Source organism: Pleurodeles waltl, chromosome 6, assembly GCF_031143425.1.
Source record: "Pleurodeles waltl isolate 20211129_DDA chromosome 6, aPleWal1.hap1.20221129, whole genome shotgun sequence".
NCBI lineage: Eukaryota > Metazoa > Chordata > Amphibia > Caudata > Salamandridae > Pleurodeles > Pleurodeles waltl.
In genome coordinates this window covers 978,587,816-978,614,635 of record NC_090445.1, presented here as the reverse complement: position 1 = coordinate 978,614,635, position 26,820 = coordinate 978,587,816, and positions in this window count along the sequence as shown.

Genomic DNA, 26,820 nt, shown 5'->3' with positions numbered 1-26,820 from the left:
TGTTACCCCAACAGAACCACACCCACAGCATTATGACCCACGAAACACCGCTGCGGACATTCAACCGCGGTAAACCATTGGCAGTACATACAGCCGCACTCAAAATACACACACACATACAAAACAGCACCACAGTGGACAATTCAAAATACACACACCTGACACACATACACACACCACACCCACACACCCACACCAATATAAAACACACACACACACTACCCACAACCCTTTAGGACTAAAAATAATTTACAACAGAGAGAGAGAGACACCAAGAGCACTCACAGAACCAGAGCCACAGAACACCATCACCCATACACCAACCACGCACCTTACAGCACACACCCCAACATATCACCCCCACACACCCTTACACACAACACCCATGGCACCACAAAGACACCCCAGATTCTCTGAGGAGGAGCTAAGGGTCAAGGTGGAGAAAATCATATGGGTAGAGCCACAGCTATTCGGATCACAGGTGCAGCAGATATCCATTGCTAGGAAGATGGAGCTATGGCAGAAAATCGTGGACAGGGTCAACGCTGTGGGACAGCACCCCAGAACAAGGGATGACATCAGGAAGAGGTGAAACGACCTACGGGGGAGGTGTGTTCTGTGGTAGCCAGACACCAGATAGCAGTACAGAGGACTGTCGGTGGACCCCCACAACTAACAACATGGGAGGAGCAAGTTTTTGGCAATCATGCATCCTGAGGGCCTGGCAGGAGTAGCAGGAGGACTGGACTCTGGTAAGTCAACTCTTTACTACTTTCAACCTGCATGCCATCATATACCCCCACCCCTACCCTCACCCCCATCACTCCATCACCTCACATACACCCCACCATTACAACCCACCCATCCCAATACCAAGCCCTGCACGTAACACCAATGCACGGACCCCCATCACAGACCTGCATTGACACACATCACTAAAGCATGCACATTCGAAAGAATCACATAGCCTGCAAACACCTGGATATGGATGACCAACCTGGCCCATCAGGGATCTCTGGACAGTTGGTTACCCAGGCACAGTCCCATACCACCATAGAGCATCCCCCCTCAGGAAACACCATCACAGCACACACACAGCGGGCCCATACCTCTGTCCCCAGGACACATCAATCAGCAGTGTGTCCACCACTACAGGGACCACAGGCCACCCCACAAACACAGGACGATCAGGGACCTGGGGTCAGTGGCAGTGGGCACACGGTTTAGGGGACAGATGCACAGGACAACAGGGAAGCTGGGAGGACTGCTGTGCAACAGGGGGAGGACAGGCCCAGGGAAAAGACTCTCCAAGAGGCACTCACCAATATCCTGGGAGCATACCACCATTCCCAGGAGATGATGGGCCAGATAGTGGACAAGTTGCAGGAGACCCACGGCTGCAGGAGGGACAGTACCTTGGGATCAGGGAGGACCTGAAGGACATCCACACTACCTTGGTCACCATTGCAGGGGTGCTGGCAGACATGGCCAACACCATGGAGGGAGGCAGTGGCACACCACCGGGCCCCTGACACTAGCCACACTGTTGAACAGCCCTCCACCTCCGCTGCTGCTGGTGGACAGGAGGCTCCGCCACAGGAACAACAGGCCACCAGCACCCCTCCCCCTGCAGAAGGAGAACCACCATGCAAACGGCCCCTGCAATCCAGGCAGAAGCCAGAGACTGTTGCCAAGACCCCTGCCAGGAAATGAGACTCTCCTGATTGTCACCCTTGTATCCCACTCTGTCACCCTGTCTCCCTTGAACTGCCATTGCTCCACTTCCTATGCCCCCTTGGACAATGCACCTGTGATACAAATAGACTAGACTCTATCCTGGACTTTCCTTCACCATCAACCCAGCCCATTCCACTACCCCCTCTACTTCTTAACACTTAAATAAACACCATTGAAAAACATACAAGTATGGAGTCTGTCAAATGATTGAACTATGTATTTGTTTAACCAGCTTGAAACACTGCAATACAACTGTACAGGAATAAATACATAAGAATGACCTATAGTAGACTGGAGTCAACACACCAGGTACCAGAGCGGGGCACAGATATCTGAAAATAGAGATGCCAAAGAGTACAGTAATTGGCCATAGAATTGGGAGAATCTACCTGCCATGTACAATGTCAAACACAAAACTGTCAATCTAAGGTGCAGTTACAGTGTCTTACCTATGTGTCACTGGAAGTACTGTTATATATTTGCTGTTCTGTTGTCCTCATCCTCATCCTCATCCTCTGCCTCCTCATCTTCACTGTCCACAGGGTCCACTGCTGCCACACGCCCATCTTCAGCCTCATCCTCCTGCAGAAAAGGCACCTGGCATCTCAAGGCAAGGTTATGCAACATGTAGCATGCCACGAATATCTGGCAGACCTTGGGTGAGTAGTTCACAGATCCACCAGTTAGATGGAGGCAACGAAACCTGGCCTTCAGGAGGCTGAATGTCCTTTCTATTATTCTTCTTGTTCACCCATGTGCCTCATTGTAACGTTCCTCTGCCCTTGTCATGGGATTCCTCACAGGGGTCAGTAGCAATGAGAGGTTGGGGTAACCAGAGTCACCTGCAAATATTGAGGGACAACTGTGAGACACACAGTAACCCTTATGGCCAATGCCATACCCATACACCAACATCCACTGGGAGGGAACCAGGGCTCACCTATTAGCCACACCCGGTGCATCCGAAGTTGAGCCATCAAATATGGGATGCTGCTATTTCTTAGGATAAAGGCATCATGCACAGACCAAGGATACTTAGCATTGATGTGGGAGATGCACTGGTCCGCCAGACACACTATCTGCACATTCATGGAGTTAAATCTCTTTCGATTCCTGAACACCTGTTCATTTCTCCGGGGAGGGGACAAATGCAATATGTGTTCCATGTTGGGGATATGTCCAATTGCATAGAAGTCAGCTTTCACTGTGGGCAAATCCTCCACCTGGGGGAAAACTATGTAGCTGCACATGAGTTTAATCAGGCCAGACAACACTCTGGTCAGCACTATTGAGAACATTGGCTGTGACATTCCTGCTGCCAAGCCCACTGTCACTTGAAAGGAGCCAGTTGCCAAGAAATGGAGCACAGATAGGACTTGCACAAGAGGGGGGATCCCAGTGGGGTGACGGATAGCAGATGTCCTCCATTGTTGCCAAGTCCACCAGGAGTCTGTACATGGGGGATGTCTCCATCTCCTATTCATCCGTAGCGGTTGTAATCTAGGGGGCAAAACGGGGAGCAGCTGGTCAATATTCCATATTTCCAAACATTACACTGCATTGCGTTTTGTGACTGTAACAGTATATTGTTGGATGGGCCCAAATGGTGCCTATGTGTACTGTGACGCAGTTAGGTGCCATGGCCTGCCTCCCCCCGAAATGGCGTCCACCTATCCTGTGTGGATGGACATGTGGAAATGAGGTAATGCCACTGACGTTGTGCGCCGTTGCGGGAGGCGGTCGAGTACCGCCGTGCAACTCGTCATTGGTTGTCATTGGGCCCTATGGGTTACAGTGGCCAATGGTAATGTACGCCGGCGGTGACAATATGCACCGCCATGGACGTGACCGCCATTTTCTCTCTGTTCACTCACTTGCTACCTGACCTTCAACAGGAGAGGACCTACACTGCAAGTGCTGCTGTGACCTGTGTCTGGAACCTACCATGGCTTGTGTCACTGGGGAAAAGGCCCCTGCCTTCACCATTGCAGAGTTGGAGAGACTGGTGGATGGGGTCCTACCCAGTACCGAATGCCGTATGGGCCTCCAGACCAACAGGTGAGTACACTGTGAGCATGATGCATGGGTCATGAATGCATGGAGTGCTGTGTGTGGGGGCGGGGTTGGTGGAAGAGTTCTGGGCAGCGTAATACATGTGTGGTGGACAATGTCTGTGCGTAAGGGGATGGGAGGGCTATGGTGGGACATGAGTGTAACAGGCCGGACAGTCTGACTGATACCCTTTTCTATGTGTATTTTTCTGCAGGTCAGCGCCCATCAGAAAAAGGGTATATGGCGTGCCATCGCCAAGGATGTGCGGACCCTGGGGGTCTATGGCAGGCGGAGCACCCACTGTCGCAAACGGTGGGAGGAACTGAGATGCTGGCCAAGGAAGATGGCGGAGGCCCAGCTGGGGATGGCCTCCCAACGAGAAAGGGGTGCCTGTCGAACCCTGACCCCCCTGATGGCCTGCATACTGGCAGTGGCCTGTCTGGAGCTGGATGGGTGATTGGAGGCATCACAGCAGCCACAAGGGTGTGAGTACAGTTTCCCAATATACTACTTGCGTGTGGTAGGGTGGTCTCCGGGTGGGGGATGTAGGCCTGTGGGTGGCCCTAGGCCAGGCTGTCCCATGTTGGTCAGGGGCTGATGAACACCACCTCCTAACAAGCTAGTAGGCATCCACTACTGGGCAGGGGTCTATGGGTGTCAGGTATGCTGCTATTGGCTTTAGGTATTCCTGTCCATAGCCTGGGGACAAGCATCGCTACTGGTTATGCATTGCCTAGTGCGTAGGGCTGTTCCCTGTGTGTGTGTGTGTGTCATGTACGCCAACGGTGGTGTTGTTGCTGCTATTGACCAAGTGTATCCTCTGTCTCTCCCCCCCCTTTTTGTTTTGTCACCCTGTCCTTTATGCGCATTAGCATAATCTGGCGGAGGAGCAGAGGCACTGGCGACCCGGGGTCCAGGAGGCCGAATCCACTGACTGTGAGGGCACCAGTGGGACGGAGGGCGACGGAAGCACCACAGTGGAGACAGGAGGGGACAGTTCTGACAGTGTTACCTCCTCCGATGGAAGCTCCCTGGTGGTGGCAGACACGTCTGTGCCCACCCCAACTAAAGGTATAGCTGGCACACTCGTACCCTCAGCGTGCTTCCCATGCCCGCTCACCCAGGAGGGTGAGCATCTCCTTTGCCCCTGGCACCTCAGGCCCTGCCCCAGTTAGCCTTGCTGCCCTGAGTGAAGAGACTATTGACCTCCAGCAATCCATCTCTGTTGGGCAGTCAACTATAGTGAATGCCATCCAGGGGCTGGCAGCCCATTTGCAACAAACACATGCATTCCTGGAGGGCATTTACTCTGGAATGGTGGCCCAACAGAGATCAATCCAGGCTCTGGCCTCCTCCCTGATGGCAACCATTGTCCCTGTTTCTAGCCTCACCCCCCCCAACTTCCTCTACCCAGTCCCATTCCTCTCAACACCAACCAATCCCACGCACACAGGCAGACCAGCATGCACACAAGACAATTCACAGGAGGGGCTCAGGAAAACACAAGCACCATCCATCATCCCATAGGCACTCACACAAACACCATCCAGATGCAGACATACCAACATCCACTGCCTCCACTGTGTCCCCCTCCTCCTCATCCTCCACCTCCCTCCCAGTAGCATCTCCACTCACACCTGCATGCACCACATCCTCATCCATTACCACCAGCACACCTATCAGTACACACCCCTTACTGGCAGTCACCACCCCCACATCCATGCACACATCCCCTGTGTCCTCTCCCACCGTGTCTGTGCCTCCTCCTCTCAAAGTAGACAATCGCACGCACTCAGACAACCAACAGCCATCCAACTCACAACAGCATCCAGCCCATGCACCCGCACCCAAAATCTGCAAACAGACACTTCCTACAACCACTTCCTCTTCCTCCACTCCCAAACCTTCACCCTCTTCCCTCCCCAATGTCCCTAAGAAGCTTTTTCTCTCTACCGTTGACCTCTTCCCTACCCCTCCCCCCATTCTTCACGTCCAGCTATGGTGGCCAACACCCCAGGCGAGCACCTCATCCACCCAGTACACAGCCACAGTAGTGTTGACAGCTACTGCAGGTGGGAGAGGCTCCATGGAACCAGGCATCAGCACTGAAAGTATGTCTGCACCAGCTGCCAAAGGGAAGGGCAAGGAGGTACCAACAGCTGCTAAAGGGAAGGGCAAGGAGGCACCACCACTGCCAAAGGGAAGGGCAAGGAGGCACCACCAGCTGCCAAAGGGAAGGGCAAGGGGCCTGCAACAGCAGGCAGGAAGGACAGGAGGCCTGGTGCTGGGACTGATTCTGAGCCCCCACCACCAACCATGGTGGTTCAGGCGTCCGACGCTGCAGGGGAAGGGCCGGAGCCTCCCCCACCACTGCCTGCACCACCACAAGCACCGCCACCAGCTCCACTGCCAGCAGCAGCAGCCCCAGTGGGCAGCTGTCTGAGGCTGCAGTGGAAGGGCTGGACCCTCCCCCCACCACTGCCTGCCCCGCCATCAGCACCAACACCAGCACCACTGCCACCAGTAGCAGCCCCAGTGGGCAGCCATCCGAGGCTGCAGGGGAAGGGCTGGAGCCTCCTTCCACCACTGCCTGCATCGCCACCAGCACCACTGCCAGCAGCAGCAGCCCCAGTGGGCAGCCATCTGAGGCTGCAGGGGATGGGCTGGAGCCTCCCCCCCCCACTGCCTGCGCCGCCACCAAGACCACTTCCAGCAGCAGCAGCCCCAGTGGGCAGCTGTCCGAGGCTGCAGGCCCACCACTGCCTGCACTGCCACCAGCACCAGCACCACTGCCATCAGCAGCAGCCCCAGTGGGCAGCCATCCAAGGCTGCAGGTGATGGACTGGAGCCTCCCCCCACCACTGCCACCACTGAGCAGCCTTCACTGCTGGCGGGCAGTGTGCAGTCCTGCCTCCATGGGCTGTAGTCCGTCCTGGACCCTGCAAATCCTGTAGGTGTGACACACAGGTGAGAGACTGTGACCTTGCACTCCCCAAGATCTGCATCACAGGACACAAGGCCCCCTCCAGAACCAGTGGAAGAAGCCATCCACTCACCCCATGGGGTCCTTGTCAGAATGAAGCGCACGGGGCAAAAGGTCCCCTCCAGAACCGGTGGAGACGCCATCCACTAGAGAGACTGTGGCCTTGCACTCCCCAGGACCAAGCAGTGGGCAAACCACCCACTAGAGAGACTGTGGCCTTGCACTCCCCAGGACCAAGCAGTGGGCATGTAGCCCCATCCAGGACAAGTGGCGCTGTACCATTTTCCAGCTGAGGTGACCTTCCATTCCCCGTACTCCTGAGGTGCCTGTGTATTTTCTACCTGATGCCCCTGCAGTGTTCTCTCCGTGTTGTTGCAGGAGTGAGGTGGGGCCTTGGCCTATGTGTAGTGGCCCTGTTGCCCACGGACTTTAAGGACTGGGCAGTGTCCCTCCATTTGTAAATATGTATATACTTTTTGATTTTGAAGCACGTATGTATACTATTTTATCTTATTACACTCAGTTTAATCAATTTCTTTTGTTCTTGCTTCATTCCTGAGGGGTACAGGGTGGATATGTAATGTTGTTGCATCTGGTTGGGTGTATGGTGTTGGTGGTGGGGGTGTTGCTCCATGGCATCGTGGTTGTTCCCTGAGTCTCCAGAGGTGAGTCCTTTGACATCTGTGTTCTGTTTCCGCCCTGCTTTTGTTGTCGTTGGTACCACCCCAGAAAAGGTGGCGGATAGGCCTGTCTTAATACGGAACATTGTCTTCCCCCTGGCTGTTGGCGGTTACCACTGTGGTGCTTTTTGCTACCGCTGTGACGGTCGGTGTGTTTAAGTGGCTGTCTGTCTGGGCGGTTTCCGCCGTGGACATGATTCTATTTTTTGACCACCCGCCTGTTGGCAGTATTACCACCGCTTTATCACCAACCGCCAGGGTTGTAATGAGGGCCATAGTGCCAAGTACACCAAAGGCCAGAGGTACAAAGCAAGACTGGGAAGCTATAGCAGCACTGGTAAGTGTGTCATATGAGTCCTAACACAGAAACAGTAAACGCAAGTGTGTGGATCATGCAAGATTTCTGCTTTGAAACTAAGGGCACATATTGCCATGCCATTTCTGAACCGAAGCAGAGTGATGAGAGCTGCCATATCCCCTCCAGCCCCCCTGACAAAAGCACAATAACCCCCCTGGCCATTCTGGACATGCCCACAACCTACGCACTAGTGGCAGAGGCCCCTCAATCATTGCACGTGGGATACGATCACTATACTGTGAAATCACATAGAAGAAAAGCAGAAATTCCCCCTTAGTTACAGGTACTCACCCTCTGATATGGCACCTTCACCCCAATGGTTTCCCTCTTGTGACATTGTCCAGGGAGGTTTCACACATGCAGACATTTGATCCCCAGAGTTAATGAAGCCCTAAGAGACGTTGCCCAAGCTAGTCCATGACATGCACATGGCACAATGCATTGCCAATCTTTAGACTCTTGGGAACAGCTGTTGTACACAGACATCATGTATGGCTTACAAAGTAATCTCAGGATGGCATATGTGGACAGTGTTAAGAGTACACCAATCATCATGCCCAAATTCAGACCTAGCTGAAGGTCAAGAGATATGTGTAAGCCATGATTTAATGCTATGCTGTGCAAAGCACAACAGGCTACTACAATCTTGCACACAACTTGAGGGGAGTACAGCAGAACTCCCCTGTACAGTCAAGATATCTCAATCTAGACTTCAGGAGCCCAAACCTGTGATCAATGATGGCTCATGTGCGTCTGTGTGCACTATGGTACCTCTGCTGAGGTACAGTGGTTGCACGTCTGCATGGTGTGAGGAGTTGAGGGGAGATTGCATATGCAGCATCACCTGAGGAGGGAAATAGAGTGATATTTGTAAATGTCCCTCATACATCTATACTGTACATGCGGTATGAAATGGTACATACTGTCTCTTGGGGGCATGTATGTGGCATGAGGATTAGTTTTGTCTAATGGTTGTGCACATGTACAAACACATCATACTTATGTGGTGCTTGGTACTTACCCAGTACCCACATGTTGCCAAATTCTCCCGCTGCCATCCACCGGGCAAGAGGTGACCTGCAGAATGCATAGCTGTCATGGGTACTGCCTGGGAACACTGCATGCACATCAATGAAGCTACCACTGGCATCACAGACACCCTACATGTTGATGGGGGGCCAGAGGTGTCTGTTGCAGAAGATGTGTGATAAAATGAAGGTAGAATCCTTGCATCTTCCCATGGAGTGAGTTCACACTGAGCTAAACTGAAGGTAGGGCCTTCCCATCTTCCCCTGGAGTGATATCACATCATGACTCTCTGGTGCTTTTCATGACCCATGCAAGCTGTAAAAGGTGGAATGTTAACTTAGAATTTAGGAATCCACGTGGTCTGAGGTCACCTTGAAATACTTCACAAACTGGATGCAACTGAATGGTACTTACTAAGGCTTTGTGACATTTGCAGACCCCGTAAAGGACATGATTTAACAGTTTGCATACATCCGAGCAGCGCTTACTTATGTCAGTAGCCAAGAGAACACACTCTATGTTGCAGACAGAGTAAGCTTGAGGAATGGCACACATTTAAGTCCATATCTATATTTTTTTGCGCCGCATTTGTGTCACTTTCTGATGCAAAAGCGGCACTAATTTACAAAATAAAATTATATTTTGTAAGTTTACGCCGCTTTTGAATAAAAAAATGACGCAAATGCAGCACAAAAAAGGGTAAATATGGGCCTTAATGTTTTCCATAAAAGTGCAGCTCATTACTGCGAGAGAGCATGTTCTAGGTAAATATTTTCTTACTTCAACCACGATTATCGTGTTTTAAAATGTTGGGCTTTAACATTGTGAGTTTCTCCGACCATGCTTGTTTTCCTAATAAGGAAGTTCCCAAATCAGTTCATCTTTAAATAAAGACTAGAAATATCTGTGATATGTTTGAATCCTCATAAATTAATTTTAAACTCCTCAGTTCCAAACATTTCCTGTTGTGTGGTTTCTATACGTAACTGAAACATATGTTGATTGACTTCTGTTCTGCAGGGCTCCGGTAAAACCAATATCATCATGCACTGCTAGGAATGTTTGTAAATTGGACACTACAATTACCATGAGGTTTTTAGGTTCTGTCATTTTTCCCAGAGCAAGCCAGTACAATACCACACATTTGAACATTGGAATGTCGGGTGCTCCAATGAAGACAATGAAGTGACTCCGGGCTAATAATGGCTGGTGTAAGTCTTCTGTGCCAACATTCTAATGTTAGTTTTTCTGTTTCTCCCTTTTTAGTTTAGACCATTCTATCCCCACTCAGTGGCATGCTCTACTAACATTATAGCCCTTCTGCCTTGTGCAGTACAGGTTTTAAAAGGCAATATTCCTCGTTGTTGGCGCTCACTTGCTGCTCGGGTCTATAACTCGGTTTCAGGACCTTTAACAACTGGTATGGCACACGGCCTCCGCTAAAAGCTACTGTTGTGTCATCTCGTGACCTAATTTTTCACTGTCACAGATAATTGGAGGCAGCAGTGAAGAACCGATAGGCTGTCTCACTTTGCCAATAGCTCTAAATGCACCTTGAGGTCAGAGACTGTATATAATTGTCGGCAATACCCTTGTTTCATCAGAACTATTTCTTTCCAGTCTCTGTCCTAGACTTATTCATAATGGATTACCCTCTTTCTGACTTCATCGCTTGCATTCAGAATTATGCCTCCTCTGTTAGTCTCAGTATTTAAAAAAATGATTATTTTTGTCGGTGTCTCAGTATTTCGAGCTCAAGCATGACCATTGCTTCTCTAAGTGTTACTCTTTTTTTGTGCCCATCTTCTGCCTCACTGAACATTGCTATTGATTTAATATCCCTCCTTCAAAAACACGTTCAAATGTGTTCCTGAGCCTCCCACCCGTATGTCAAATTCAAATTCAGCATTTATTTAACAAAGTAGGCCCTGCCGAAATGATAAATTGTATGTTTAATTAACATTCACAAGCTGGTGAATGTGCATATTTCACAATTAATATACATTTTAGATTATGCCAAACACTGGCAATCAAGTTCAGGTATTTTTGTGCAGCTCTCCTCTCTGTGCAGCTGAGCCTGTATTTGATTAGCTTGACCTTGCCAAAGTCACGCAGAGCCAAAGAAATATCCCTTCTGCACATTTTCAACAAGAGGCTTGAGGCGAGCCCCTATAAAATCACAGTACAATGGTTAAATGAATCGGAAAGTCACACGATTTCCTCAAGTGTCCTGGTCTTCTGGCACATATTTTATGTATAGAAATTGTTATAAAGTCCCTACGGCTTCAGCTGTGGAAAGGTGTCCCATCCAGGCCCACTTATAGCAGATGGAAGGTGCCTTTCCTATTTCACAATTATGCTTAACAAACGTGCTGGGCAAAGACCTCAACTCAATTATGTGCCAACCATGTTCCATGCGTTTTGCTAAAAACTGGCACAGGGGTTTCTCTTGAGTTTGTTCGTGTATGATAAAGTCACAATCTGTGGACACGTAACAAACAGTGAAGTTATTTTATTCAAACTAGTTGACACGTGTTCTTCCATAATAACTTCGACGTTCATGTGGTGATTGAGCATATTGTTGGGTTCTTCCACTCGGCGTGTAAGACTCGAAGATAGCAGCGTGGCAAGGAAGATCTATTCCCAGTAAGACAGCACAAACGAAAATGCTACCATAAGCTCCCAACGTCAGCTTCCAACTGACTCCCCCTGGAATCCCTACAAGAACTCCGTGTAAGATCTACATTCTAAACACAACAATTATGTGATTCCTCATCCGCTCTCTGCGGGACACATTGGTGGGCAGGGGTCTGATGAAGCAGAAAAGAAAAACTAACAAATATTCATATATCATGTAACAAAATCGTATAAGGTAGTGTGATTTTAGCAAAGAAAAATAATGTATGTGGGAAAATGTGCCCACAAGGTAGTTCACTATTATTATACACAAGCTTAATTAATCATGAAGAATTGACAATGTAGTAATCCGTCATAATTGCAAATGTATTCTATGATTTTCTTGTGGAAACTATTATATTCTTCGCTTAAATTTAGCAGAGGCTTTGGCCTAGTTGCCTGGTCTCAAATTTAACTGCGTGGTTTTCACTTGTATTAACAAAGACATATTATTTTACTTTAAGGTTGTATTTTTCCAGTAGAGATGACTAATACACTTATCTCAAGGTTTTGTGCTAGGCTAGTTTCATCCTCTTTGAAGCAAGGTCAGTTTCTGCAGGTGCAGACAATAAAAGCTCTGATATAGAATTAATTGGCAAACTTTGTTGCAACTTGTGTTCCAAGGCTCCAAGGACACTTTATGCATAAATGAGTACTAGGAGAAAGACACTATTCATTGGTTAAAAGGAAGCCACCCTATGAACCCTCCAATGGAAGACCCTGAAGAATTTGGAACGTTTCTTACTTAATCCCACCGGACAAAGAGAAGTCAGCCATTTTCCTTGATGCCATTTTGAAGCAAGATTCAAGAAGCCATTTTAAATGACATTTTGATGCCTTTTCTCTGTCGCAGAAAAAGAGACTTTAAGAATTCTCACCCTAGAGACTTTAACTTTAATTTTGCCCCGTCCTGTCCATGCAGTGACTTTTGCCCCACTCTCCTTGCTGCCGCAAGGAAACTAGTTTTAACTTTGCCCCTTTGAAACCTGCCCCATGCTGATCGAACCGGTACCTGAAGGACGAAGACTTTTCTTGAATGCTGATTGTATTTGGTAAATATGAAAGGATAATTGTATTATGCATTGTGTTTTCCTTCCTAGGTACCAACTGCTTATTTTGATAGGGCCCAAGCTAGAAGTTTTCTAAATTTGTGTTGACTAAATTCGTTTTGCATGAAGCCCCACATGCCAATGCTAATTAGAGGTTAGTTGAGATATTCACTTGATGCTCCATGCTAAATTGAAATCTTGTTATGCTGACCGATGTATGCAATTAGTCAAATTCAGTTGCTTATATTAGTGATTTGCATTGCTATAACCGAGTGCATTATAATCCAGATTTTGCGTAGATTGTGTTTCTTTTGTTGCTATGGACAGCTAGTAATGTTCGTATATGTACATCATTTGATTTTGTGACTTATTTATATTGTGCTAGCTTTGTTAATATAGGGAAATAAATTCATTAACTTTTAATAAACTGGTGTGGTTATTTATGACTGAAAGGTCATGGTGCGTCAAAATACTGATTGTTATTGATTCCTAATGTGCTATTTGATCTATTAATTGAGTATTGGGTATTGACTATAATGGTTACTGATTATTGATTTGAGTGATCCGACTATTCTAGGATGAGGAGAACCCAACTCGGTTAAAAGGTTCACCGACCTCCAGCGTGTCCAAGTACAAGTAATTTATAAGGACTGGACGCGCAATCAGTAGATGGTAGCTTGCGAATGGAGGAAATGGAGGTGTGAGAATGTTTTCGGCGTTTCTAGTGACAGTATGAGTGAAGTTAGGTTTTCGTGCTTGCACAGCTTATGCCGCAGATGAATTGTGAAGTTTGTGAGGATTTTCGGGGGTTACGAACTCCAATCAAAAATTTTCTAGGAGTGATACTCCAAAGTGTGAGAGTAGGGAAGTCGTCGAACTTCATATGTGTGCAGCGCTTGTGCAGGAAAAATTGTCCAAGTGGTTGTTGATGTTGAGACGGGCCCTGCAAGGTCAAGAGACTCCGGAGTATGTTGAAAAGTGTATGAGACACTTGATTGGTGTTGTAATCTGTTCAGTTTAGTAGGTTGATCGGGCGTGGTCAACAAGTCAGCATGAATATTGAGGCATGAAAGAAAATTTTCGACTTTGAGATTTGACGAATTCTAAGGCACGCTAGAATAGTTCATTGATCAGTTGAGAGTAAAGTTTGCAGGTCAAATTTTGCTTGCGAAAGTGGGAAACTGAGAAAGATGGAATAACTGCAGAGGCTAGTGAAAAATCCCTAAGGTTTCTGAAGCGACTGTATTACCCTTCCTGTAGTAAACTGACAGATTTGTTTTCTTCTTCTTGGTTAGTGCTCGCGATATATTGCAGAAATTAGTTTTGAGTGAAGCTGAATGAAGGAGGACAAGCCGCAAGACTTTGTCAGCCGCAGTGTGTGGGTGTGACATCACTAGGAGCCCGCTGCGATAGGTTGATTGGTGAGAAGGGTTGCCCCCAGATTGGACACAGTCCGTGAAGCCCGATTGGTGGGGAAAGGCAAGCGAAGAGTATTCCGGGAATTAAAGTCACTTATCGATTACATTTTTTTTAAGGAAAATAAAAGACAGAAAGATGACATTTTTCAAAGCATTTAAGAGTGCCATGAGGGGAGATGTATATATTAAAACAAATGTAGGAGAAGAAACACCGCCTGAGGGTACACCAGCTTACATCGTGATTGAAGAAGAGGGTGTCGCACCATGTCTTTGGTTATAGCAATGGTGTAAATTAACAGAAAAGCATGGAAGTGTAGCGTTCCCTATCTATGGGTCGTTTAATCTAAGAGTTTTGGAGAATCTAAGATTCGCGCTATACGACATGAAAGTGCCCCCAAGACCAGCACAGTTTGAAGCATTAGCAATTTGGGAACTAATGGCTTGAAGGCAACAACAAAAGAAATTTGAGACAAGAGTGAGAAAAGCAGAAAAGTCACTAGCGGATGATAGATGGGATAGTACTCAAAAGGTTTGGAGATCAGATGTATTGCAGGGAATTAAATTGTTTCCAGCAATTACTGACGAAGCAGAGGTGGAAGGAAGGAAAGCTACCTATAAAACAAACAGGAGTCAGCCCAGAGATAGAGAAAACAACAGAAATTCGAAAATGTCAGACGAGTCAGACGATGAGGAGTTCATTATGCAATTGCTAAATGACCACCCGCCACCATATGTGGAAAGTGAAAATGGCCCAAGCACCAGTACTGCCCCTCCAGAACCAATACAGGGTAATGTTACACTGAATTTGAGAATATCACAGAGGCAGAGCAGTTCCGATTGCCTTTTACACCACAAATACCACAAGTTCAGAGAATATATCCTGACGTGCCTAAATTGAAACCTGTCAATGATTATCAGCCGCAGGTTCAAAGGCGCTATTGTGATGAGCATAATCTGGAAATGACTTCTAATTTAATGGCGCAGGGAGGACAGAATTATCAAAGACCGACATTGATTCAAGCCGAATCAACACAAATTTTGATGCCTCAAAAGCAGATGCAAGAAGTGCCGAAGTACACTCAAATAGCAGAAAACCAGTTAGACATGCCAGCAATGATGAACCATAATGTGGGAATTAACATGCCACAGAATTCGGGGAACAGACAGAATCCAGACGCAATATCTCTGCCTATCACTGTAGGTCCGCCAGTACCATTGTATATACAGGCAAAGCCGAATGTATACGACCAAGGGGTAATGACACAAAATGAGACGCAGAAGATGCATAGAAAATACTCCAGAAACAACTCCGGTAGGTACACTGCTAAATAGATCTGGGTCCTTGTTGGAATTTAGTCCAATTCCAGCTTGTGCTCCGTCAACTGTGGTAAGGTCAGGTCCACCACTAATAGTACCACTAACTTCAAAAACAGAAACGTTACAGAAACCATCAGTAGCAGTCGATGTAAGTGCTACATTGATGGGACTGAACGCGCAACAGTTAACACATTGGTTGAACAGCCTGAACTCCCCACAGAGCACACCCAGCGGGAAGGGAGAAGAATATTTGAATAAAATAAGATTGGGCATGGAAGCAGATGAACTAGTAGAGGGAATGATGGGTTTGAACAGTTTAGAATCATACACAGAAGAAGAGCTGAGATACATGTGCCCTAGAATTACGAGAGAAGTAAGCAGCATACATAAGAAGTTACAAGAAATTGCAGACAGAAACAAAGTCGACATAGGTAAAACCAAACACTTGAGCAGAATTTACAGGTAAGACTTTGAGACAAAAGATTTTGAACACATGAGATCTGTAGGGATGAAAACCCACCTTAAAGAGATACTGCAAAGCGCGCAGGTCTGGAGATGTTTAGACAAATGGGAGAGCAGGTGGGTTAAGAAAAAGGACAAGAAGAAAGAAAGTACCCCAGACCGGAATGAGAAAGTACACCAGAATAATGATCTGATAACCATGTTACCAATGAGAGAAATGGCAGGGGGAAAACTTGTACATGTACCGTGGCACAGGTGCGGTATTCAATCCTTTAAGGATGATTTCCCTAAATTAAGAGAGAAACCGATCGAATGGTATCAACAAACAGATAGATTTGTGAAACTCGCAAAATGTCTTTGGGAAGACCTGAATACCTTATTCAAGATTGTGGTTCCGGCAGATTTGTGGGAAGATTGTAAAAGGGCTGTAGGTTGGCCAACAAGTGAACCAGAAAGAGATAGTGACACAGGTGCACCATCGCCTACGGTAATGAGTTTATACCACAAGGTGATTGAGCATTTAAAAACAAAAGTTGCGTCGAAAAATGTGGATTGGCAGAGAATCGACAGAACAGCACAAGAAGTTAAAGAGTCGATACATGCATACTATGAGAGATTGTTGAAAGCATTTAAAAATTACAGTGGCACGGAAATGATTGAGGCAAAGGACATGCTCCACTTTGTGTTCAGATTTGTGGAAGGATTGAGACCCGAAATCAGCCAGATGATTAAAATGTATTTGATTTGTTGGCAGTCAAAGTCGATCGATGAGGTTTTGAATTATGCAAAATACTGCAGTGATGAGATTGAGACAAAGCAGAAAAGGTTGAAGGAAAAAGTGATGGTGAGGCAGCTTAGGGCAGCTCAAACAGGTTTGCAAGGTTTCCAACAACAGTTGCCGCAGCTGCAACAGCAGGGAAATGCTATGTTTCAGCCACAGATGAGAGGCAGAGGCCGAGGACGTTTTGTGAATAATGGTCCTGATTTGAATACTGTTGTGGTTCCAAATGGTAAACAGGCAATGAAGAAGGTGATACCATGTCACATGTGCGGAATCATCGGGCATTGGAAACGGGAGTGCCCAATGTTGGTGCAGGAAGGTGTAGGTCAGCAAAACAATGATGTCAATTCATTTCAGAATATGAGAGGACCGAAATTGAGAGGTGCAAATCCAAATTTCAAAAATAATGTAAATCAGATGCAGGGTTTACAACCAGTACAACCACGGCAGGTGCAAATGCCCCATGTACAAATGGCACAGTTGCAGCCAATGCAACAGCAGTTTCCTATGGTACCTAATCAGCAAATGCAAATACCCTTAGCACCAATGAATCAGCAACAAGTAATTCTTCCTCAACAGGTCACGATCAAGGAATGAATCAAAATGACACAGTACACCAATTCCCGTTACACAGTGAGAATGGAATAAACGATGTATGGGAGAGTGAAAGTTCAGAAGAGGAGGGAAATTGTATGCTTGCAGCATCTTTGGAAGTTGATCAAAAGGGACCGTATGTGGAAGGACAAGTTATGGGTCATATCTTTTCGTTCTTGGTTGACACCGGAGCTACACGCTCTACAGTCAGAAGTATCAAAGTACCAAATTTGCCACTTTCTCGGAGAACAGTTCAAGTAGTGGGAGTAGCAAATAGGTATCTGACAAACCCAATCACAGATCCGGTGCAACTCAGAATTGGTAACTATCAAGGGTCACATAAATTTGTGGTATGTGACTCAAGCTCGATATCACTATTAGGAAGAGACTTATTATGCAAATTGGGATGTTCGATTATGTGCTCAAATGATGGAATTAAAATTCAGACAAACAGTGATGAGGAAGTAGAGGACAGTTTAGGAGAGGACGAAACGGAAACTGTTGATGAAGAGTATCCCCTGATTACTCTTTATCCAATGCTCATTGAAGCAGATATTCCTGCTGAATTACAGGATACAGTTGAAAAAGAAGTGTGGGATATGACAGGGAAAGAAATAGGCTTCGTTAAAGGAGCAGAACCAGTGAAAGAGACTGTAAAACCCAATGTAAATTTTCCTCAAACTCCACAATACCATATGTCACAAGACACTCTCATAAAAGTCGCCCAGCTCATTGATGAGTTTGTGAAACAGGGAGTACTGAGAGAAGTACTAAGTAGTCCATGTAATTCACCAATCATGTGATTAATAAAACCGAGTGGAAAGGTCCGAATTTTTCAATATTTGAGAAAAATAAATGACATAATAGTCAAATGTTGTCCCGTAGTACCAAATCCAGATGTGATAATGTTTCGAATTCCCTGTGATGCAGAGTGGTTCTCAGTCATCGACTTGTCACAAGCATTCCTTTCTGTGCCTCTTCATGAGGACAGCCAATTTCTCTTTTGCTTCAAATTCCAAGACAGAGTCTACAGTTGGTGTCGAATTCCTCAAGGGTTTTCGGAGTCACCATCAATTTTCAATCAGATTCTAAAGAAAGATTTTGAATCTTTGGAGTTACCTTTTGAATCAACCTTGGTATATTGACGATTTGCTGATCGCATCCGAGACAGAAAATGACTGTACGGTTGACACTATTGCCCTATTGAACCAGTTGGGAAGGAATGGACACAAAGTGTCCCCTTCAAAATTACAATTCTGCCAGAAGAAAGTGAAATATCTGGGTCACCAAATAGAGAAAGGGTCGAGAAGAATCATGAAAGAAAGAATAACAAGTGTACTTCAAATGAGTCCACACAAAACGAGGAGGAATGTGAGAACGTTTTTGGGAATGGTGAGCTACTGTCGCCAATGGATTCCCAATTTCTCGGCTCTAGCCAAACCTTTGCTGAAACTGACCCAGAAAAATGCGCTGGATGAAATAGTGTTGAAAAGAGATGAAATGGATGCTTTTATTGAATTAAAGGAATGCATGTGCAGAGCTCCAGCTTTAGGTATGCCTGATTACACAAAGCCTTTAACATTGTTTTGTCATGAACGTGATGCATGTTCCTTGTCTGTCTTGACTCAAGCCCATGGTGGCATAAACAGACCAGTAGCATATTTTTCAGCTACTTTGGATCCAGTCGCAGCAGCCTTACCAGGATGCTTGCGTGCTGTAGCAGCAGTTGGTATGAGCCTAAATCAGAGCAAAGGAATAGTTATGGGACATCCTTTAACAGTCATGTTACCTCACTCAGTCAAAATACTTTTGACACGTTCCCGAACACAGCACATGACCGGTGCTAGGCTTACAAGGTACGAGACAATCATTTTGGGATCACCCAATGTGCAGCTGAAAAGGTTCACTACGTTGAATCCAGCAACTTTGTTCCCCAGTGAAAATGTCAAAATTGAGAACGCTGAAGACATTGAGCACAACTGTCTTCAGGTGACTGAATTTTGTACAAAACCAAGACCTGATATCAAAGACACCCGGTTGGAAGAAAATGATCAAATTATTTTTGGTGATGGTTCATGTTTAAGAGATGCACTAGGAATATTGAAAGCAGGATATGCTGTATGTACAATAACTGGTGTTCTGGAAGCATCTTGGCTTCAGGGAGTTTATTCTGCACAGGTAGCGGAACTAGTAGCCCATAATAGAGCTTGCCAACTTTCCGCATTAATGAAAGTCACCATTTACACTGACAGTGAGTACGGATTTGGAATAGTGCATGATTTTTTACAGTTGTGGTCACAGAGAGGCTTCATGACCTCTTCAGGATCACCAGTGAAGAATGGTGAAAGAATAAGAGAATTGTTACACGCCATCCAGTTACCAGGGGAAGTAGCAGTGGTAAAATGCAGTGCACACTCGAAATCACAAGACTATGGGGGTCATTCTAAGTCTGGCGGGCGGCGGAGGCCGCCCGCCAGACTTCCCCCACCAAAATACCGCTCCGCGGTCGAAAGACCGCTGAGGGTATTTTGGGATTTGCCCTGGGCTGGCGGGCGACCGCCAAAAGGCCGCCCGCCAGCCCAGGGCAAATCAACCTTCCCACGAGGACGCCGGCTCAGAATTGAGCCGGCGGAGTGGGAAGGTGCGACGGGTGCAGTGGCACCGTCGCGTATTTCAGTGTCTGCAAAGCAGACACTGAAATACAGAGTGGGGCCCTCTTACGGGGGCACCTGCAGTGCCCATGCCATTGGCATGGGCACTGCAGGGGCCCCCAGGGGCCCCGCGGCACCCCCTACCGCCATCCTGTTCCTGGCGGGAGACCCACCAGGAACAGGATGGCGGTAGGGGTGTCAGAATCCCCATGGCGGCGGAGCGCGCTCCGCCGCCATGGAGGATTCTCAAGGGCAGCGGAAAACCGGAGGGAGACCGCCGGTTTTCCAAGTCTGACCGCGGCCAAAGCGCCGCGGTCAGAATGCCCTGCGGGGCACCGCCGGCCTGTCGGCGGTGCTCCCGCCGACCCTGGCCCCGGCGGTCTCAGACCGCCGGGGTCAGAATCAGGGCCTATGTTTCTTTGGGAAACGGATATGCAGATCAAGTCGCAAGGTTTTGCGCATTGAACTGTATATTGCTCAGAGACGAATGGAACTTGATAAATGAGCCAGAACTTGAACCAAGTGAAGCCTTTGCTCTAAAAGTTGTAGATACAATCGAAGAATTGAAATTCCTACAAAATAACGTCAGTAAGGATGAGAAACTCTCATGGAGCAAACTACAATGCATAAAGAAACCAGATGATTTTTGGGTTTCAAGTGAAGGGAGATTGGTTCTACCAGACAGTCTCTTAACACAATTGGCCAGGTTGTATCATGGACAAGCCCACCTTGGAAGGGATGCCATGATTAGACTATTCAAAATTGATTGGTTCAATCCCAAATTCCGCCAAGTTGCTGAAGCAGTTTGCCATTGTTGCGTCATTTGCCAACAAATGAACACAGGGAAGGGGACAGTAGTAAATTTGAGCCACATTGGAAGAGCAGGTGGGCCATTCAGCAGGATGCAAATGGATTTCATTGAAATGCCTATGCATGCAGGCTTGAAGTATGTGTTTGTGATTGTGTGTATTTTTAGTCATTGGATTGAAGCATACCCTACACGCAGAAATGACAGTCTCACAGTTGCAAAACTACTCTTGAGAGAACTAATACCACGTTTCAGATTCCCGATCTCTTTAGAATCAGACAGGGGAAGTCACTTCAATAACAAAGTAATCAAATTATTGTGTGCAGCGCTGAACATTGAACAAAAATTGCATTGTACCTACTACCCTGAAGCATCAGGATTAGTGGAGTAAATGAATGGCACATTGAAATCGAGGATGGCGAAAATATGCGAATCCACAAACTTGAAATGGCCTGACGCATTGCCTTTGGTGTTTATGTCATTGAGAAACACAGCTGATAGAAAGACTGGACTATCACTGCATGAGATCCTCATGGGCAGAGCCATGAGACTTCCAGCAGTCCCTGCAAATGCACTTGTAAATATTACCGATGATATGGTATTGGACTACTGCAAAGGTCTGGCTGATGTGGTCCGCTCTTTTTCTCACCAGGTGGAGGCAACCACCTTGCCCCCGATCCAAGGTCCAGGACACGCCCTGAAAGCAGGTGACTGGGTCGTGATAAAGAAACACGTGAGGAAGTTGTGTCTGGAACCCCGTTGGAAAGGACCTTTTCAAGTGATTATGACAAACCACCACCTCTGTGAAGTGTGCGGGAGTTCTCAACTGGATTCACACCAGTCACACAAAAAGGGTGACGTTCCCCACAGAAGAGGAAGTTGAAGCGCTGAAATTACCAGCAGCTGACAGGAAAGTACCAGGCACTGAGGCAGAACGAAGAGAGCCTGAGAGCGAACAAGAAGAAATAGAGACAGAAGAAATATTTTCTGAGGAAGACGCAGTCGATCCTTTTGAGGACAACAGAGAAGAAGCCTCAGGAAGCGACAAAGATCCTGAAGGTGACAAGGATCCTGTCACAGGTGAAGAAGCAGGAGAGCCTAATGAGAGGAGGGCTTTCCCAGAAGCAGACGATACAGGCAAAGAAAAGGAAAACCTGATTGACCTCCTAGGGGAAGGAGAGAAGACAGAGCAGAGTGGAATCGTTCAAATTCTTCCAGAACCAGTTGCAGGTCCATCAGGTGAAAGCAGCGCAAAACGGAGACAAAGCATATCGCCAATGAAATCAAAGACTAAAGAAATATTAAAAGTAAATGAAGGGCCAAAATTGAAGGAGAAAAGGAAAGAAGTGTCTATCGTAATAACATCACAGAGTGAAGAAAAAGACACAGCCAAAGAACAAGACATCAGCGAGAGAGAATCAAAAGGTGATGCAAAATTGAAGAGGAAAAGAATACCGAGCAGAAGATATTCTGGTCCAGAGTGGGCATACAAAGCCACTAACGATTGGTCAGACGAATTTCTATCTCTCAGTCTTGAAAATGAAGAAGCAGAACGACACTTTGGTACTTGAACAATGAAAATTTCATGAACATTACCGAATAAGACATTGACAACCTGATTGACTTTTGAACCGGATAAGACATTGATAACTTGATTGACTTTGAAACCGATCTTGAGACAAAGCTGCTAAACCGATAAGAGACTAAGCTGCTAAAGAAAACCGTGTGAACATTGAACTCGTTCAGCTTTATATATACACCTGCAAATTTGATCTGATAAAGTGTCTTCAACTTTCTGATTCTATATACAGTAGATCATGACAGGCTACACTACAAAAGGACACAAAATTAAATGTTGTAAATACATGTGTATAGGCCTAATAACTGCATGTGTACTAATAATTATAGCAATAGTTCTTGGAATACATGGAGAGAATGAAAGAGACGCGAATGATGCTTCTACTTCTAAACCTACTACTGAATTAACTCCTTTGCAGAAACTCAAATAAGACGAGAAATATTTACACAACAAGAAAGAATTATCTTCCAACGTCTTCTATCGCTTGCTGAATGAGTATGTTGAGACAATGGATGCGAAAGATTGTTATGTGTTCACACAAATACCTACCTCAGAAATAGAAGGAGTGACATATCATAGCATGCCTCTCACGTATGGAATTTCATGTAGTTTGTTACTAACCAGATTTTATGGCCAGGAGTCTATTCAATACTTCTATTCCAATCATGATGTCATGTTTTCATATGTCCCCATAATAGAATACTTGAGTAAAGTAGCAAGAGATTATTATATAAAAATAGTTAGGGGTTTCTTTGAACCATTATCACCTTTTTCCACAGCTCAAGCTCATAGAGAAAACCTTACATGCTTGCTTGCACCTGTAGAGAAAAGCTTTTTAGATCACACAGAAGATAGAAGGAAAGTGATGAAGGAGAAATTAGAAAGGGAATTACACAAAAGGACATCTGTAGATAACTATGCTTTTGCCGCAATAAAGACACAAGGGAAATTAGCCTTAGATGCAGTACACGTAGGAAAGCTTTGCATATATAGACCTAAATCATATTATGATGCAATCTTTGTGGGAACGAGTGGATGTAAACATGCGTTTTTGTTTCAAGCTAAATGGACGTTCATGCTAAATGGCCTAGATCTAGCTACTCCAGGAGCATACTATATTTGTGGACTCAATGCCTATCATCGCCTTCCAAAAGGATGATATGGGAAATGTTATTTGGGAATAGTATTTCCAAAGATTTATCAACTAGCCGACTTAAAGAAATTTCCAAAGCTGTCTGAATTACATCGTATTCAGAAGAGGGAGACAGCTTCTGGTGTGGTAGGAGATATATTTGGAGCGTTGATTCCTTCAGTAGGAGTCATATTGAATTCAATTAAAATACGGAAGTTGTCTACTATTGTGGATAACATGCTGACAAAATTTTCAGGAGCCATGATCCTGATTGATGCTGAACTTGCTGCAGATAGAGCTATGACTCTTCAAAATCGGCTTGCTTTAGACATTCTTTTAGCAAAGAATGGAGGCGTTTGCAAAATGCTTAGTGCACGTCACTGTTGTTCAGATATTCCAGACAACAGTGGGCAAATTAGAAAAATGCTTACAAATTTAACTAACGAGAGTGCAGATTTGAAAGAATTGAAAGAACCAGGAGTATGGGAAAAGGTTGGAAAAGGATTTCCTTCAGTGGGAAATTGGCTCAGCAACATTTGGAACGGACTATTATCGAAAATAGTAAAAGGAATAGTAATAATATTAATTTGCTTATTAGGTATTTGGGGAATTTGGAAAGCTATTAAAATATTGAAAACAAGAAATAAAAGGAGAAGAGAAGAGAAAGAACAAAATAAAATGGTAGAAATATACTGAGAAAAATCAAAGGGAACAAAAAGGAAGAGGGAATTGACTGAAGTGCCAAATTACTAAAACAGAATTTTAATGAAATAAAATTTGTGATGGAAGATTTGATGTGATGACATAATTAGTCATCAGAGGAGGGATTGATGAAGCAGAAACGAAAGACTAACACATATTCATATATCATGTAACAAAATCGTATAAGGTAGTGTGATTTTAGCAAAGAAAAATAATGTACGTCGGAAAATGTGCCCACAAGGTAGTTCGCTATTATTATAAACGAGCTTAATTAATCATGAAGAATTGACAATGTAGTAATTGCAAATGTATTCTATGATTTTCTTGTTGAAATTGTTATATGCTTAGCTTAAATTTAGCAGAGGCTTTGGCCTAGTTGCCTGGTCTCAAATTTAACTGCGTGGTTTTCACTTGTATTAACAAAGACATATTATTTTACTTTAAGGTTGTATTTTTCCAGTAGAGATGACTAATACACTTATCTCAAGGTTTTGTGCTAGGCTAATTTCATCCTCTTTGAAGCAAGGTCAGTTTCTGCAGGTGCAGACAATAAAAGCTCTGATATTGAATTAATTGGCAAACTTTGTTGCAACTTGTGTTCCAAGGCTCCAAGGACACCTTATGCATAAATGAGTACTAGGAGAAAGACACTATTCATTGGTCAAAAGGAAGCCACCCTATGAACCCTCCAATGGAAGACCCTGAAGAATTTGGAACGTTTCTTACTTAATCCCACCGGACAAAGAGAAGTCAGCCATTTTCCTTGATGCCATTTTGAAGCAAGATTCAAGAAGCCATTTTAAATGACATTTTGATGCCTTTTCTCTGTCGCAGAGAAAGAGACTTTAAGAATTCTCACCCTAGAGACTTTAACTTTAATTTTCCCCTGTCCTGTCCATGCAGTGACTTTTGCCTCACTCTCCTTGCTGTCGCAAGGAAACTTGTTTTAACTTTGCCCCTTTGAAACCTGCCCCATGCTGATCGAACCGGTACCTGAAGGACGAAGCCTTTTCTTGAATGCTGATTGTATTTGGTAAATATGAAAGGATTATTGTATTATGCATTGTGTTTTCCTTCCTATGTACCAACTGCTTATTTTGATAGGGCCCAAGCTAGAAGTTTTCTAAATTTGTGTTGACTAAATTCGTTTTGCATGAAGCCCCACATGCCAATGCTAATTAGAGGTTAGTTGAGATATTCACTTGATGCACCATGCTAAATTGAAATCTTGTTATGCTGACCAATGTATGCAATTAGTCAAATTCAGTTGCTTATATTAGTGATTTGCATTGCTATAACCGAGTGCATTATAATCCAGATTTTGCGTAGATTGCGTTTCTTCCGTCGCTATGGACAGCTAGTAATGTTCGTATATGTATATCATTTGATTTTGGGACTTACTTATATTGTGCTAGCTTTGTAAATATAGGGAAATAAATTCATTAACTTTTAATAAACTGGTGTGGTTATTCATGACTGAAAGGTCATGGTGCGTCAAAATACTGATTGTTATTGATTCCTAATGTGCCATTTGATCTATTAATTGAGTATTGGGTATTGACTATAATGGTTATTGATTATTGATTTGAGTGATCCGACTATTCTAGGATGAGGAGAACCCAACTCGGTTAAAAGGTTCACCGACCTCCAGCGTGTCCAAGTACAAGTAATTTATAAGGACTGGACGCTCTATCAGGTCTTTTCTGAAGCTGTAGTTCCACACTCACTCTTAACCTCTAGACTGACGCCCTCCTCCAGGATGCAGCTTCTTGTACACCTCAAACTTTGATATTGCCACGTCCCTATTAACTGGTTCCTTAGATGAGAGGCCTATGACCATGAGCATTGGCTTCAGTGATACAGTCTTGTGTGGTTCATTAATCAGCATCCGCTCTTACAACCAAATAAAACATAATCCTTAAAATTCTTTGCACATACCAAAATACTTCGGGGGGGTCTGGCTGAAAGTTTTGCAGACTACGTGCTCTGTCGCAAATGTGACGGATATCCCGTCTGGCTTATTACAACTGAATGATACGTTATGGCAGGGGAGCTGAAGTCGGGACGAAGGAAAAAAAATGGGGGCCCTACACTGACATTGAATCAGAAAAGCATAATACCCTATTCTCCCATACACCATGAATAATTCATCTTGTTATAAGAGTCCTCAGAAACTTTCAAACTATAAGTGCCTGTCCCACTATACTTAGGGACACTTTCATCAAGGGCGTGTGTACAGTGTGAAGGTAAATTGTGTAAAACAATCAGGGAAAAGAGGGCTTGTAAAAAAATTAGGAAGTGCCTCAACGGTGGCAACCACCAAGAGCTTTTTTGATAGTGCTTCCAACTGGCTCACTTTCCTATTCAGACAGGCGATCCTACCCAGCTCCATGTCTAAAGCTCTCACCACACTGGGGGGGAGGTGGTGTGTGTGTGTATAAATATACATATCTCTGTTCGCCTTTCTGATCGCATGTTCTTCACTAAACCTGTATTTCTCTGTCCTTCACAGGTGCTCTCCACCCTCCACAGGTAGTTTTTCCACTCTATTCATATGGTCTCTGCCCTGTTTATCTACTCTGTCATGGATCCTTCCGTATATGTGCTCGCGATCCTATACATCCAGTTTTTACATCTGCCCCAGCACATACGTCCACCCTCTATCCTATACAGCCACTCTCCACAAATACACTACACCATGTACATGCATCTTACAACTTCCTCTTGTTGTCTCCATTTAGAATATTCTTTCTTCATATTCCACACATGTATTCTCCAACATCCTTAGCACACTTTAAATTTGCTTTCTACT